This window comes from Danio rerio, chromosome 7 (genome assembly GCF_052040795.2).
Source record: "Danio rerio strain M-AB ecotype USA chromosome 7, GRCz13ab, whole genome shotgun sequence".
NCBI lineage: Eukaryota > Metazoa > Chordata > Actinopteri > Cypriniformes > Danionidae > Danio > Danio rerio.
Window position 1 is genome coordinate 71,193,411 of NC_141027.1, and position 12,614 is coordinate 71,206,024.

Sequence of the window (12,614 nt, forward strand, 5' to 3'; positions counted from 1 at the left end):
CACATTCAAGAGTTCACACTTAGCTGATGATTGATTATAAGCAAGTTTGGCTTGCTGTCCCGGGAGAGAGCCCTGAGCTCGAAGGTTCTTGAGCCCTGGGCTCCCTCCCGTTTGGAGGAAGAGAGGGGAGCCTCGAGCTCAGGTAGATCTCGACAACTCCCCTTTTTATAATAGCTAAAGATTAAGATTGAAGGCTATTAAAAGATATGCTGCATTATTAGATTACCTGTATTGAAATTTAGATTTAACGATTAACTTGTTGTAGATGTTTTTGGAATGTGGGAGGAAACCCACGCAAGCACGGGAAGAACATGCAAACTACACACAGAAACGACCACCGGCCTGTTAAGGAACTAGAACCGGTGACGTTCTTGCTGTGAGGCGACAGTGCTAGTCACTGAGCCACCGTGCTGCCCTATGGAGGTGTGAGAAAGCCCTTTAACGACCCCTAGAGGAAGGTTTGGTGATAGGGAGTTCAGTGACAAAAGGCAGTCATGACGGCTGGAGAGACACAGGCTGCCGATCGGCTGGCTGGACTGTGCAACCGATTTGTACATGTTTTACACCAGTGTGTAATTGATTATGGACCACATGTGTGTAATGACATTCCAGCTTGATTAAACTTACAAAACTGGGAATCCTTCTCCTGTTCTCTTACCGGAACTACCCCTTTCATCTTGTGTGCACGACACCTGAACCCCCTGAGCGTCCCATACGCTCGTATATGGTCCTTCGAGCCGGATTGTGTCACAAGATGGAATCTGAACCTCCCAGTGAAGCTGATCCTGCCGTCAGACCTCGGTCTCCCAGAGAGAGACATCTCCCCGGTCATCTAGCTGACTACGACATCCAGCTACCTCCCAGCCTGCATCCTGAAGTACCTCAAACTGGTGCATCTTCGCAGAGACCATCCAGGCGGTCAAGGCATGCATCCACATCCATTTCAGCAGGCACCATGTCCAGCACATCATCTAGATCTCATAGAAGTGCTCACTACAGACTTCCTAGACACGGACTTTCTGATCTCCAAGCTGCCATGTTGGAAGAAAAACTAAAGACTATGGACTTGGAAGAACTACAACAGCAGATCGAAGAGGAGGCCATTGTAGATAAAGAGTGTGAGAGACTAGATACACAAGCTAGAGAAGCACAGTATATACAGGAACAAGCCACTAAGGCTAGAGAGTCAATAGCTAAGCAAGTAGATACCAGACGTCGTCTAAAAAAGGTACAAAATGAGCTTAAAGCTGCTAAATTTGTGTGTGAACTTCTTAAACAGGAATCCCCAGATGTCAGTGTTAATGCATCACGGTCCAGCCTAGCTGTTGATCTTCGGCCTGAGGTAAGCCCGCAACATGACAATGCTGTGAACCTTAACGCATCAGTACAATTAATGCGTAGTCACTCTACTCCTTGTCACGTTTCCTTTGTACCCGCGTCTTCAGTAATGCATCCCCCTGTATTACCTGTAACAAACAGTGCGGTTACTGTATCTGAACCTCAGTTGATTGGTGTCACCTCGACTCCTAATATAACTCAACCCAACACAGTTACAAATTCATTAGCTGCATTAAGTACCATACCGCCCACCTTAATGTCAAATCCAGAATTTGTTGCTACCTTGACATTTGAATCATCTTTAGTGAATAAGCCGCAATATTGTGCTGCTAATTCTGCTACCTATAGTCAGGCACCATCTGTCAGGGTCCACAATGTAGTTCCCTCACCCGCTACTGTAACTGTGGGATCTCCACTACAAGTACAATGCTACCCCTCTAAGCATTCTAGCCCTGATAGGACATCTGCACCGTACACTGGTCCCGCACCTGACACCTCTCCTATTCGGTCAGGGTTGTACCCCTCTCTAGCTCAATTACCCGGTCTTGACATGTTAGCCGCTTCTGCCTACGGGGTCCCTAAGCCAGCTATCCCACATTTTGACACTGGTAGAGAGAGTGATTTTGCCTTATTAAAGATGGCCTTAGAAAATGTAATGAATAATCAACCTCACCTGAGTGAACATTACAAATATCAGGTCCTTCTAAGTCATTTAAAACTCCCCAGCGCACTGCAGTTAGCAAAGGCTTACATGTACGACCCTAAGCCATACACCGCAGCCATGCAAGCACTGCAAGATAAATATGGACAGCCACGGCAACTAGTCCAATCAGAACTTAGTATCATACTGAACGCCCCCGCAGTCAAGTTCGGTGATGCAGAAGCTTTTGACTCCTTTTCTCTGTCCATCCAAACTCTAGTAGGCATGCTCAAAGCTTTGGAAGGCCCAAATGGATATGAGTTGCGCTGTGGCTCTCGTGTTGACCGATTGCTAAGCAAGATGCCACCATCAAACAGGGATGGATTCGTGGAGTACTGCTTCAGCCGAGGTATTCTACAGACTGGTACGGATCGCACCTATACCTTACCTGATCTATCAGAATGGCTACAAATGAAGTCGCAAGCAAAGCGTATTTCTAATAAAGCAGCTACAATGTATCAAACAGAAAATGCTAGATTTATTAAAGAGCATCCAAGGTCAGCACCTTTCCGCATAAAGGAGAAATCCACATCCATTCTGTATTCAACCGATGGTAGTTCAGCAGTGCAAGCACACCCAAAATCTAAACCTCCTGTTAAGATTCAACCCTTCTGCCCATACTGTAACATGAAGGACCACTTTCTTAACGCATGTCCTAAGTTTAAAATGCTGACAGCTGAGAAAATAGTAGAGTGGCTATCCACAGAGAAACGATGTTGGAAATGTGGGCGAACTCACACTCCAGACCACTGTACTCTGAAAAAACCTTGTACAAAGTGCAAAGAGATACATCTGACCATTTTGCATGAAGCAGCTTCGCAAATACAAAATAATGTTCTGTTGGTTAACGTCCCCAGCCTACAGGTCTATTTAGATCGGCCCAATAGGTCTCAGAAGGTAATGCTTAAGATAGTTAAGGTACTACTACACCATAAAGAGAAAGCCATGGAAGCATACGCCGTATTAGATGATGGTTCGGAACGTAGCATTGTCTTATCCCAGGTAGTGGACCAGTTAAAACTCCCTACCGAACCTGAAACGCTGACACTACGCACAGTCCATCAAGATGTGGTTAATCTAAAAGGAGCCAATGTATCCTTTTATGTATCACCACTGCACAAACCATTCAGGAAATACCTGATTTCTCATGCTTTCACGGCAGATAATCTGAGACTGTCCAAACATTCCTACCCTGTACCCGCTCTCCAACGCAAGTATGAGCATCTTAAGTCTCTGCCATTACCTTTAATTGACCAAGCCCAACCTCTACTACTAATTGGGTCTGACATGCCACATCTACTTACGCCTGTCCAGCCAGTGTGTACGGGATCCTCACATGGACCGATAGCCATCTGTACTAGACTTGGTTGGACCCTGCAAGGTCCCACTGGGCTCAGCCAGACCTCCGTTTCCACACCACAATGTCTCCACATAACCACACAGAATACTGAGCTATTCAGAAATGTGGAACGCCTTTGGCAAATTGATACTCTGCCCTATACGAATGAAAAATCAGCCACTCGCTCCAAACATGACCAGTATGCTCTCTCGCTTCTTCAATCAGATACCACCAAGGTAGAAGTTAATGGAGTCATGCGCTATGCCACTCCCTTGCTCAGACGACCCAATGCTGAACTTCTTAAAGCCCCCAAAGAAGCAGTGATGGCTAACCTCCGAAGCACTGAGCGCAAGCTTGCTAAAGATCATAAGAAAGCTGAAGCTTACTGTTTGGAAATGAGAAGACTGCAGGAAGCTGGCTATGTGGCAGAGATATCAACAGAAGAAGCAGAAGAATCCCGGGAATCGTGGTACATCCCTCACCATATGGTGACACATAACGGCAAAGACAGAATAGTATTTAACTGTTCTTATTCCTACCAAGGGCAAGCTCTAAATGACATACTTTTACCTGGGCCCATCCTTGGTCCATCGTTACTTGGTGTCTTACTGAGGTTCCGCGAACATCCTGTAGCCATTAGCGGAGATGTGAAAGGAATGTTCCACCAGGTTCGCCTCTTGCCTACTGATAAGTCTGTAGTACGCTTCCTGTGGAGAGATATGCAAAGGAGCAACCAACCCAAGATCTACGAATGGCAAGTCTTACCGTTCGGCACCATGTGCAGCCCGTGCTGTGCCATATATGCACTCCAGATGATTGCTCAGACCCACTCCGATGGAGACCCAGTACTGGAGAGTACAGTTAAAGGTTCCTTTTACGTGGATAACTGTCTCCATAGCCTTCAAACTGTTGCTGAAGCTAGAGCATTAGTAGACAACTTACGACAACTTTTGCTCACCTGTGGATTTGAGCTCCGTCAATGGGCCAGTAACAAACCAGAGGTCATTCAGCATCTCCCTCCTGATGCTAGATCTTCCAATAGCGAACTTTGGCTATCACAAAAGAGTACTGACCTCCTAGAAGGGACACTAGGGCTACTATGGAACTGCCTCTCAGACTCATTCAGTTACAAACCCAGCCAGATCGAATGCTTTGAGCCCACTTTACACAATGTCTACAAAGTGTTGGCTTCTCAATATGATCCAATTGGTTATCTTATTCCATTCACAACTAGAGCGAAAGTACTGGTCCAGGATTTGTGGAAGACCAACCTAACATGGGATGACCTAATCACATCTGAGAGTTTGTTAAGCCGATGGCAAACCTGGCTACAAGAGCTCCAAGGTTTGAATCACATTGCAGTCCCCAGGTGCTACAGCCCCTCTGACTGGCAGGCAGACAAACTTAATCGGGAATTGCATATATTCTGCGATGCATCCGAAAGGGTTTATGGCTCTGTAGTCTACATGCGCACTGAAAATGATCAAGGACATGTGCACATTTCATTTGTGTTAGCCCGCTCAAGAGTAGCACCTCGGAAACAAATGACAATCCCCATATTAGAATTGAGTGCAGCACTTACTGGGGCACAAGTAGCTAACATACTCCAAGAAGAATTAACTGTTGACATCAATCGCATCATTCTCTGGTCAGACTCATCTACAGTGCTACAATGGCTTAAATCTGACTCGTGCAGATACAAAGTCTTTGTTGGAACAAGAGTGGCCGAGATCCAGTCACTTACCAACATTAATTCGTGGAGATATGTTGATTCAGCGAACAACCCTGCTGATGTCATAACCCGAGGTCAGACCTTAAACAGTTTGACGCCACCTTGCCACTGGATTAATGGACCACCATTTCTATATCAACCAGATTCATGCTGGCCCACTTTACCAGCAGATGAACCAGAACCAGTGACAGAATTAAAAAAAGTCAGTAATCTGTCTGCATGTTCTTACCTGTCCAGACACCACACTCCCTGATGTCAATCAATTCAGCACATGGGCTGAACTATTAAAAGCCACTGTGACATCCCTTCACGGGGCGGCTACACCTCAAACCCAGCCGCAAGATGACTCAGGTAGTTACATTCTAGCAGAGAAACTTCTCCTACAACAGTCTCAAAGAGATTCCTTTCCGGAAGGGTTTAAAGCTCTTACCACTAATAGACCATTACCATCCAACAGCAGATTAGCATCTTTATCACCTGAGTATGATGAGGTCAGTGGACTTATTAGGGTTGGAGGGAGGTTAAGACATGCTCATCATCTGGAACTAGACACGACACACCCTGTTGTTCTTGATCCACAACACTACCTCACAAAGCTTCTAATCAAGGATTATGATACCACCCTACTACATCCTGGACCAGAGCAAGTCTTCGCTGAGGTAAGAAGACGATACTGGATTCTGAGAGGTAGGGAAGCCATCAAGAAGCATCAACACTTGTGTACAGACTGCCAGAAATGGCGTGCTAAGCCAAAAATGCCTAAGATGGCTGACCTTCCACCGACACGTCTTCGTTTGTACAAACCCCCATTCTACTCCACTGGAATGGATTGCTTTGGCCCATTCACAGTGAAGATTGGCAGACGGACAGAGAAAAGGTGGGGAATAGTATTCAAATGTTTGACCACTCGTTGTCTCCATCTTGACCTAGTAGAAAGTCTTGATACAGACGCATTCCTAATGGCTCTCCGCAGATTCATATCACGAAGAGGGAAACCATTTGAGCTCCTTAGTGATAATGGTACAAACTTTGTTGGAGGAGACAAAGAATTGAGAGCAGCCTACGAATCTATGATTCCCCAACTCAGAGAGCAATTGGCAGAACAACAAATTACATTTAGATTTATCCCACCTGGAGCCCCTCATTTTGGGGGGGTTTGGGAACGGGAGGTTAAGTAAGTAAAACAGGCCCTTAAAGTAGTATTGAAGGATCTAACAGTGACTGAGACTGTACTGCGAACAGTGCTCATCGAGGTAGAAGGCATCCTAAATGCCAAGCCTCTGGGATATGTGTCTTCCGATGTATCGGATCTGGACCCTATTACACCCAACATTCTTTTAATGGGTCGCCATGATTCTTCTCTCCCACAAGTATTTTACGACTCAAGTAATGTTCTGGGAACCAGAAGATGGAAACATAGTCAAATACTTGCTGACCATTTTTGGTCTAGATTCATACACTACTATTTACCAAATTTACAAGAAAGGCAGAAGTGGCGCAAGGATGGTGGGGAAATTGGGCTAGACCAAGTGGTACTGATAGTGGACCCACAACTCCCACGAGCATGTTGGCCAGTAGGGAAAGTAACTAATACCTTTCCTGGACTTGATGGGCGAACCAGATCGGTTGAGGTTCAGGTACGCAACCGCACTTATGTTAGACCCGTATCTCGTTTAGTCCCTCTACCGAAATACACTGATGATGACCCTGTTAATCCCGATACTTAGTTAGGATATCTCACTATTTCAAATGTACTCACTTACATTTGGGGGCGGCTGTGTGAGAAAGCCCTTTAACGACCCCTAGAGGAAGGTTTGGTGATAGGGAGTTCAGTGACAAAAGGCAGTCATGACGGCTGGAGAGACACAGGCTGCCGATCGGCTGGCTGGACTGTGCAACCGATTTGTACATGTTTTACACCAGTGTGTAATTGATTATGGACCACATGTGTGTAATGACATTCCAGCTTGATTAAACTTACAAAACTGGGAATCCTTCTCCTGTTCTCTTACCGGAACTACCCCTTTCATCTTGTGTGCACGACACCTGAACCCCCTGAGCGTCCCATACGCTCGTATAGGAGGGAAAGGTCAAAAGGTAGGGGTGGAAGGGGGGATTCTTCAAATCGAAGATGACTGTAGTGAGAAAACCCTGGCGCTTTATAGTGGTTAGGAAAGGCCTGATTGGTGGATCAAGCATGCTAATGCAGAACCAGCCGAGTTCAATCATAATCACGTGTGTTATGACTTAAATTGATATACTGTATATGCAAGAGTGATTAATTAATGCTCCATTTATCGTTTAATTGTCATAAAGTGAATTTATTTACCTTTTCATTTATATATGCTGTTTTGCTTTAAGAACAGTTTTCCTATGATGCTTAGCGCTACTGAAAGCGCGCCTGTAACCATTGGCAACTGACTCAGTTGAGAGAGTGTGTGTGTTCGGAGTTTCGCTCCTGCTTCAGTATACAAAAAACTTCAGTAAACAGTTCATTTTCGTTGAAAACAAAGTTTTCCAGTCGTCATTATTGCTGCTAGATGAAAAGACAGAACAGAAAGTTTGGTGCCGAAACCCGGGAAACTAGCAAGCAACATCCGAAATGGCGGAACAGCTGGAGAGATTACTCCGAAAACGGAGAGCTGTACGCGGATCCACAACGAGACTTTTGCAGGACATTGAAACGGAGGTTAGCAAAGAAGATCCGATTGTTGATCATTTGCGTGAACTGTTAGCCCTGTTATCTGCAAAAGAGGAAACGCTACTGGAGTTGGATATTAAGATAGAAGAAGGAACGGACATTGATGATTTGGAGAATGAAGTTGAGAACGTTGAGGAATATAAAGGAAGGATAATCACTGTGAAAACCCGCGCGCACAGAGTGATACAGAAGAGCCGCGAAAGCAGCAGGCAGAGCAACACAGACCCCCCGCGACAAGGACAGACAGTTAAGTTACCGAAGTTAATTATTAACAAGTTTACCGGAGAAATTGGCCAATGGCAGGACTTTTGGAATCAATTTGACACAGATATTTATAAAAATGACGCGCTGAGCAAAACGGAAAAGTTTAACTACTTAAAGACATATTTAACCGGCGCTGCTTCAAAGGCCATAGCGGGGCTGATGTTAACAGACAGTAATTACGACCATGCTATTGATCTGCTGCTGAATCGATTCGGACGAAAAGATCTGCTTATTAACGCGCATATGACCAAGCTGCTGAATCTCTGTCCCGTAAGGAAATCCCATGACGTCACTGCTCTGAGACAGCTGTATGACGAGTGTGAAGTGCAGATCCGCAGCTTAGAGTCGCTGGGTGTCGTATCAGATGCCTATGGAAGCCTGTTATGTCCCGTTCTGCTACAGATGATTCCAGATGATATTGCTCTGCAGTACAGTCGTCAGAGGGGAAACAGTGATGAATGGAAAGTTGCAGAAATAATGAAATTCCTGCAAGCTGAGATTTTAAGCAGAGAGAGAACTGTGCAGCTGCTTAAACCAAGTAATTACAAAGACAATCAAAGCTATCAGAAACCATTCAAAAAACAAGACACATCATTTGAATTTAAGCAGAGAAAGCATCACATTCCATCAGCTGCAGTACTTCAAACTACCAGTCATAGACCACAAAGCTGTGTTTTCTGTGACAGCACAACACACAAAACAGAACTGTGTGCAGAAACTGATATTGCTACACGGAAAGAAAAATTGATGAAAATGGGACGATGTTTTTTGTGTCTAGGACCAAAACATATTGCAAGGTTCTGTAAAAGCAAAGTGAGCTGCAATTCATGTGGAAGCAGACATCACAGTGCTGTATGTGAGAAAAAAGAGAAAAATGCACCTGACAGTGTAGACAAAGATAATGTAGTTTCCTCCTTTACCTCACATTCATTAAAGATACAACCCACTAAACAAGACCACAGTGTGTTGCTGCAGACAGTCAGAGCTTGGGCTGAAGGGCCTGGTGGACGAATAAGCGTTCGGTGCTTATTAGATGGAGGCAGCCAGAGAAGCTTTATCAGTGAAAAGGCTGTCAGAGCTTTAAAATTACCTGTAATAAAACGAGAAACATTCACTCTACATACCTTTGGTTGTGCAGAACCAGTGACAACAAAGCGCAATACAGTGAAGGTAACTCTCCAGAACACCCAACACAGGGGGCAGAAAATTGAAATAGAAGCACTTCAGACACCCCAGGTGTGCACTGCTCTGATGAAAATTCCAGGTGAGCACATACAAGCAGAACTGAGAAGAAAAGGGCTGCAGATAGCAGATTACCAAGATGACAATGCTTGTGACACAGAGTTATCTGTGTTGATTGGTGCTGACTATTACTGGCACATAGTGTCAGGCCATGTGGAAAGAATAACAGATGCTCTTGTAGCTGTTGAAAGCATTTTCGGATGGTCAGTGCAGGGCCCAGTCAAAATGTCCAGTGTTGCTGATGCCGCATGTATGCATATTCAAGTCAATGAAGACACGCTGGTTTCAGATCACTTAAAAGCCTTCTGGGAAATTGAGTCTCTTGGTATAACCATGAAGCAGACAGACAGCGCTGAGGAAGAGGAAGCTCTTCACAAATTTGAAAAGACAACTCAGTACAAAAATGGCCGATATGAAGTTGAGTTGCCATGGCGACCTGACAAACCAGAACTCCCTGATAACTACAGGATTGCTAAGAAGAGATTTGAGGGCCTGAAAAAAAGGTTGCAGTCAGATGTAGTTTTGTATCACAGATATAATGAAGTTGTGTGTGATTACCTTGAGCAGGGCATTGTCGAAGAAGTTGCGGAGGATCAGTCATCTCAGCCCACTGCAAAATATTACATGCCTCATCATGCTGTTCTGCGTGAAGACAAGGTAACAACAAAGCTCAGAGTGGTGTTTGATGCATCATCACATGAAACTGATTCTCCATCACTAAATGACTGTTTGCTAACTGGTCCTAATCTGAACCCAGATCTTCTCAGCATATTAATCAAATTCAGACTGAATGCAATCGCATTTACAGCAGACATCAAGAAGGCTTTCTTGCAGATTTCTCTTGCTGAGAAGGACAGGGATGCAGTACGATTTCTCTGGCTTGCTGTGCCGCCACATGAGGATAAAGGCGAGAAGCTGCGTGTGCTACGGATGACGAGAGTGGTGTTTGGAGTGTCCCCCAGCCCATTTCTCCTTGCAGCTACCGTGAGAAAGCATCTGAAGAAATATGAAGAGCAGAATCCTGAGGTAGTAAACATAATAAAAGAATCACTATATGTTGATGATTTCATCTCAAGTGCAAGTGATGTTGAAAAGGCCTTCTCCATAACAACTACTGCAAAACAGATTATGTCAACTGCTGGCATGGACCTGTGCAAATGGACAACCAACTGTCATGTGTTAAAGGAAAAATGGAAAACAGTGAGAAATGACGTTGTTCCAGATAAAGAAATGCCAGGATCTGTATTGAAGGTATTAGGCCTGGTTTGGAGAACTGAGACAGATGACTTTGTCTTTGATTTGACTGCATTACTAGATGCTGTAGCAAAAGGAGAGAACACAAAAAGAGCCATTCTGAAACTCTCTGCTCGCATATTCGACCCAATAGGATTTCTCACTCCCTTCACTGTGCGAGTCAAATGCCTATTTCAAGAGATGTGGACGCGTGGTCTCAGCTGGGATGAGGAGCTGCCTGCAGACATTGAAAAGGAATGGAGAAAATGGTGCTCAGAGCTAGCACAGATCCACCACATAGTCATCCCGCGCTGGTATGGAATAACATCCGAGCACAGACATGATGCACAGCAACTTCACGTGTTCTGTGATGCGAGTGAAAGAGCCTATAGTGCTGCTGCCTACCTGTTACTAGAGCTGAACGATGGAACAAAGACTACTTGCCTTGTCGCTTCCAAGTCCAGGGTAGCGCCTTTGAAGAAAATGTCACTGCCACGTCTTGAGCTTATGGGTGCGGTGATTGGTGCAAGACTAGGAAACAGCTTGTTAAAACCAATGAATATGGATCCCCAATCACTTCACATGTGGACTGATTCTATGATCGTACTACAGTGGATTCAAAGTCCAGCTCACAAGTGGAAACAGTTTGTGTCAAACAGAGTGGCTGAAATACAGTCTATAACTAACCCTGCAATGTGGTCACACTGTAGGAGCAAAGACAATCCCGCAGACCTTCCCACTAGAGGTCAGACTGTGACTAATCTAAAGGAAAATAAACTTTGGTGGAAGGGACCTCAGTTTCTGACAGCACAGGGTTCAGTGGAAATGAGTGATGAAAATCAAGATGAAGAGGTGAGCGATGAATTAGAAGTTCAGCAGATCACTGTGCAACTTAACAGTTGCGAGGACAACAGTGGAATGGAACCTTTGTTAAATTTAGCAAAGTACAGTAAACTGAACAGAGTATTGCGAATAACTGCTTGGATCAAGAGGTTCATGCACAACAGTAAATCAAGCTCTAAAAGACGCGGTGAGTTAACTGCAGATGAAATGTTTGAGGCTGAAAAGTACTGGATAAAAGTGACACAAGACAGCAACTTCAGGCATGAGATTACTTTGCTAAAAGCTCACAAAGGCCTAAATGCGGACTCAAAAATAAGAGAACTGAAACCTTTCCTGGATGACGATGAATTAATCTGTGTTGGAGGCAGACTGCAACAATCAGAATTCAGTTACAGGGAAAAGCACCCATGGATTCTACCTAAAAGGGCCAGATACTGTGAGCTGCTAGTGCAGCACAACCATGAATTAACTATGCATTCAGGTTTAAGAGACACTCTAGTACAAATTAGGAGTAAATACTGGATTTTACAAGGCCGACAACTTGTGAAAACTATTCTGTCAAAATGTGCTGTGTGCAAAAGATTTAGAGCAAAGCCCTCACAACAGGACACTGCCCCCTTGCCCCGAGATAGGATAGTAGAGACCCCTCCATTTGAAGTGACTGGCATTGATTTTGCAGGTCCTCTGTATGTAAAAAATGATCGTGTGTTATGCAAGGCCTACATTGCATTGTTCACATGTGCCGTCACCAGAGCAGTGCACTTGGAGCTGGTTTCAAGCCAATCAACAGAAAGCTTCCTGCTAGCACTTAAGCGATTTGTATCTAGAAGAGGACTGTGCAAGATAATTTATTCAGACAATGCCAAAACATTCAAAAGAGCCAATCAAGATCTTAGTGAGCTGTGGCAAACAATTAAAGATCCTCAAGTTCTAGAATATTTCTCAGGGAAGGGCATCATCTGGCGTTTCATCGTAGAGCGAGCAGCCTGGTGGGGCGGCTTTTGGGAGAGGTTAGTACGATCTGTGAAGACGTGTCTGAGAAAGGTGCTTGGGAGAGCATCACTAACTTTCGAAGAGATGTGTACACTACTTACAGAAGTAGAAGCTGTACTTAACTCCAGACCACTTACCTTTGTCAATAATTAACTTGATGAGCCACAGCCACTTACACCTGCACACTTTCTAGTTGGCGAGCGACTAACTTCACTGCCACCAAAACCAT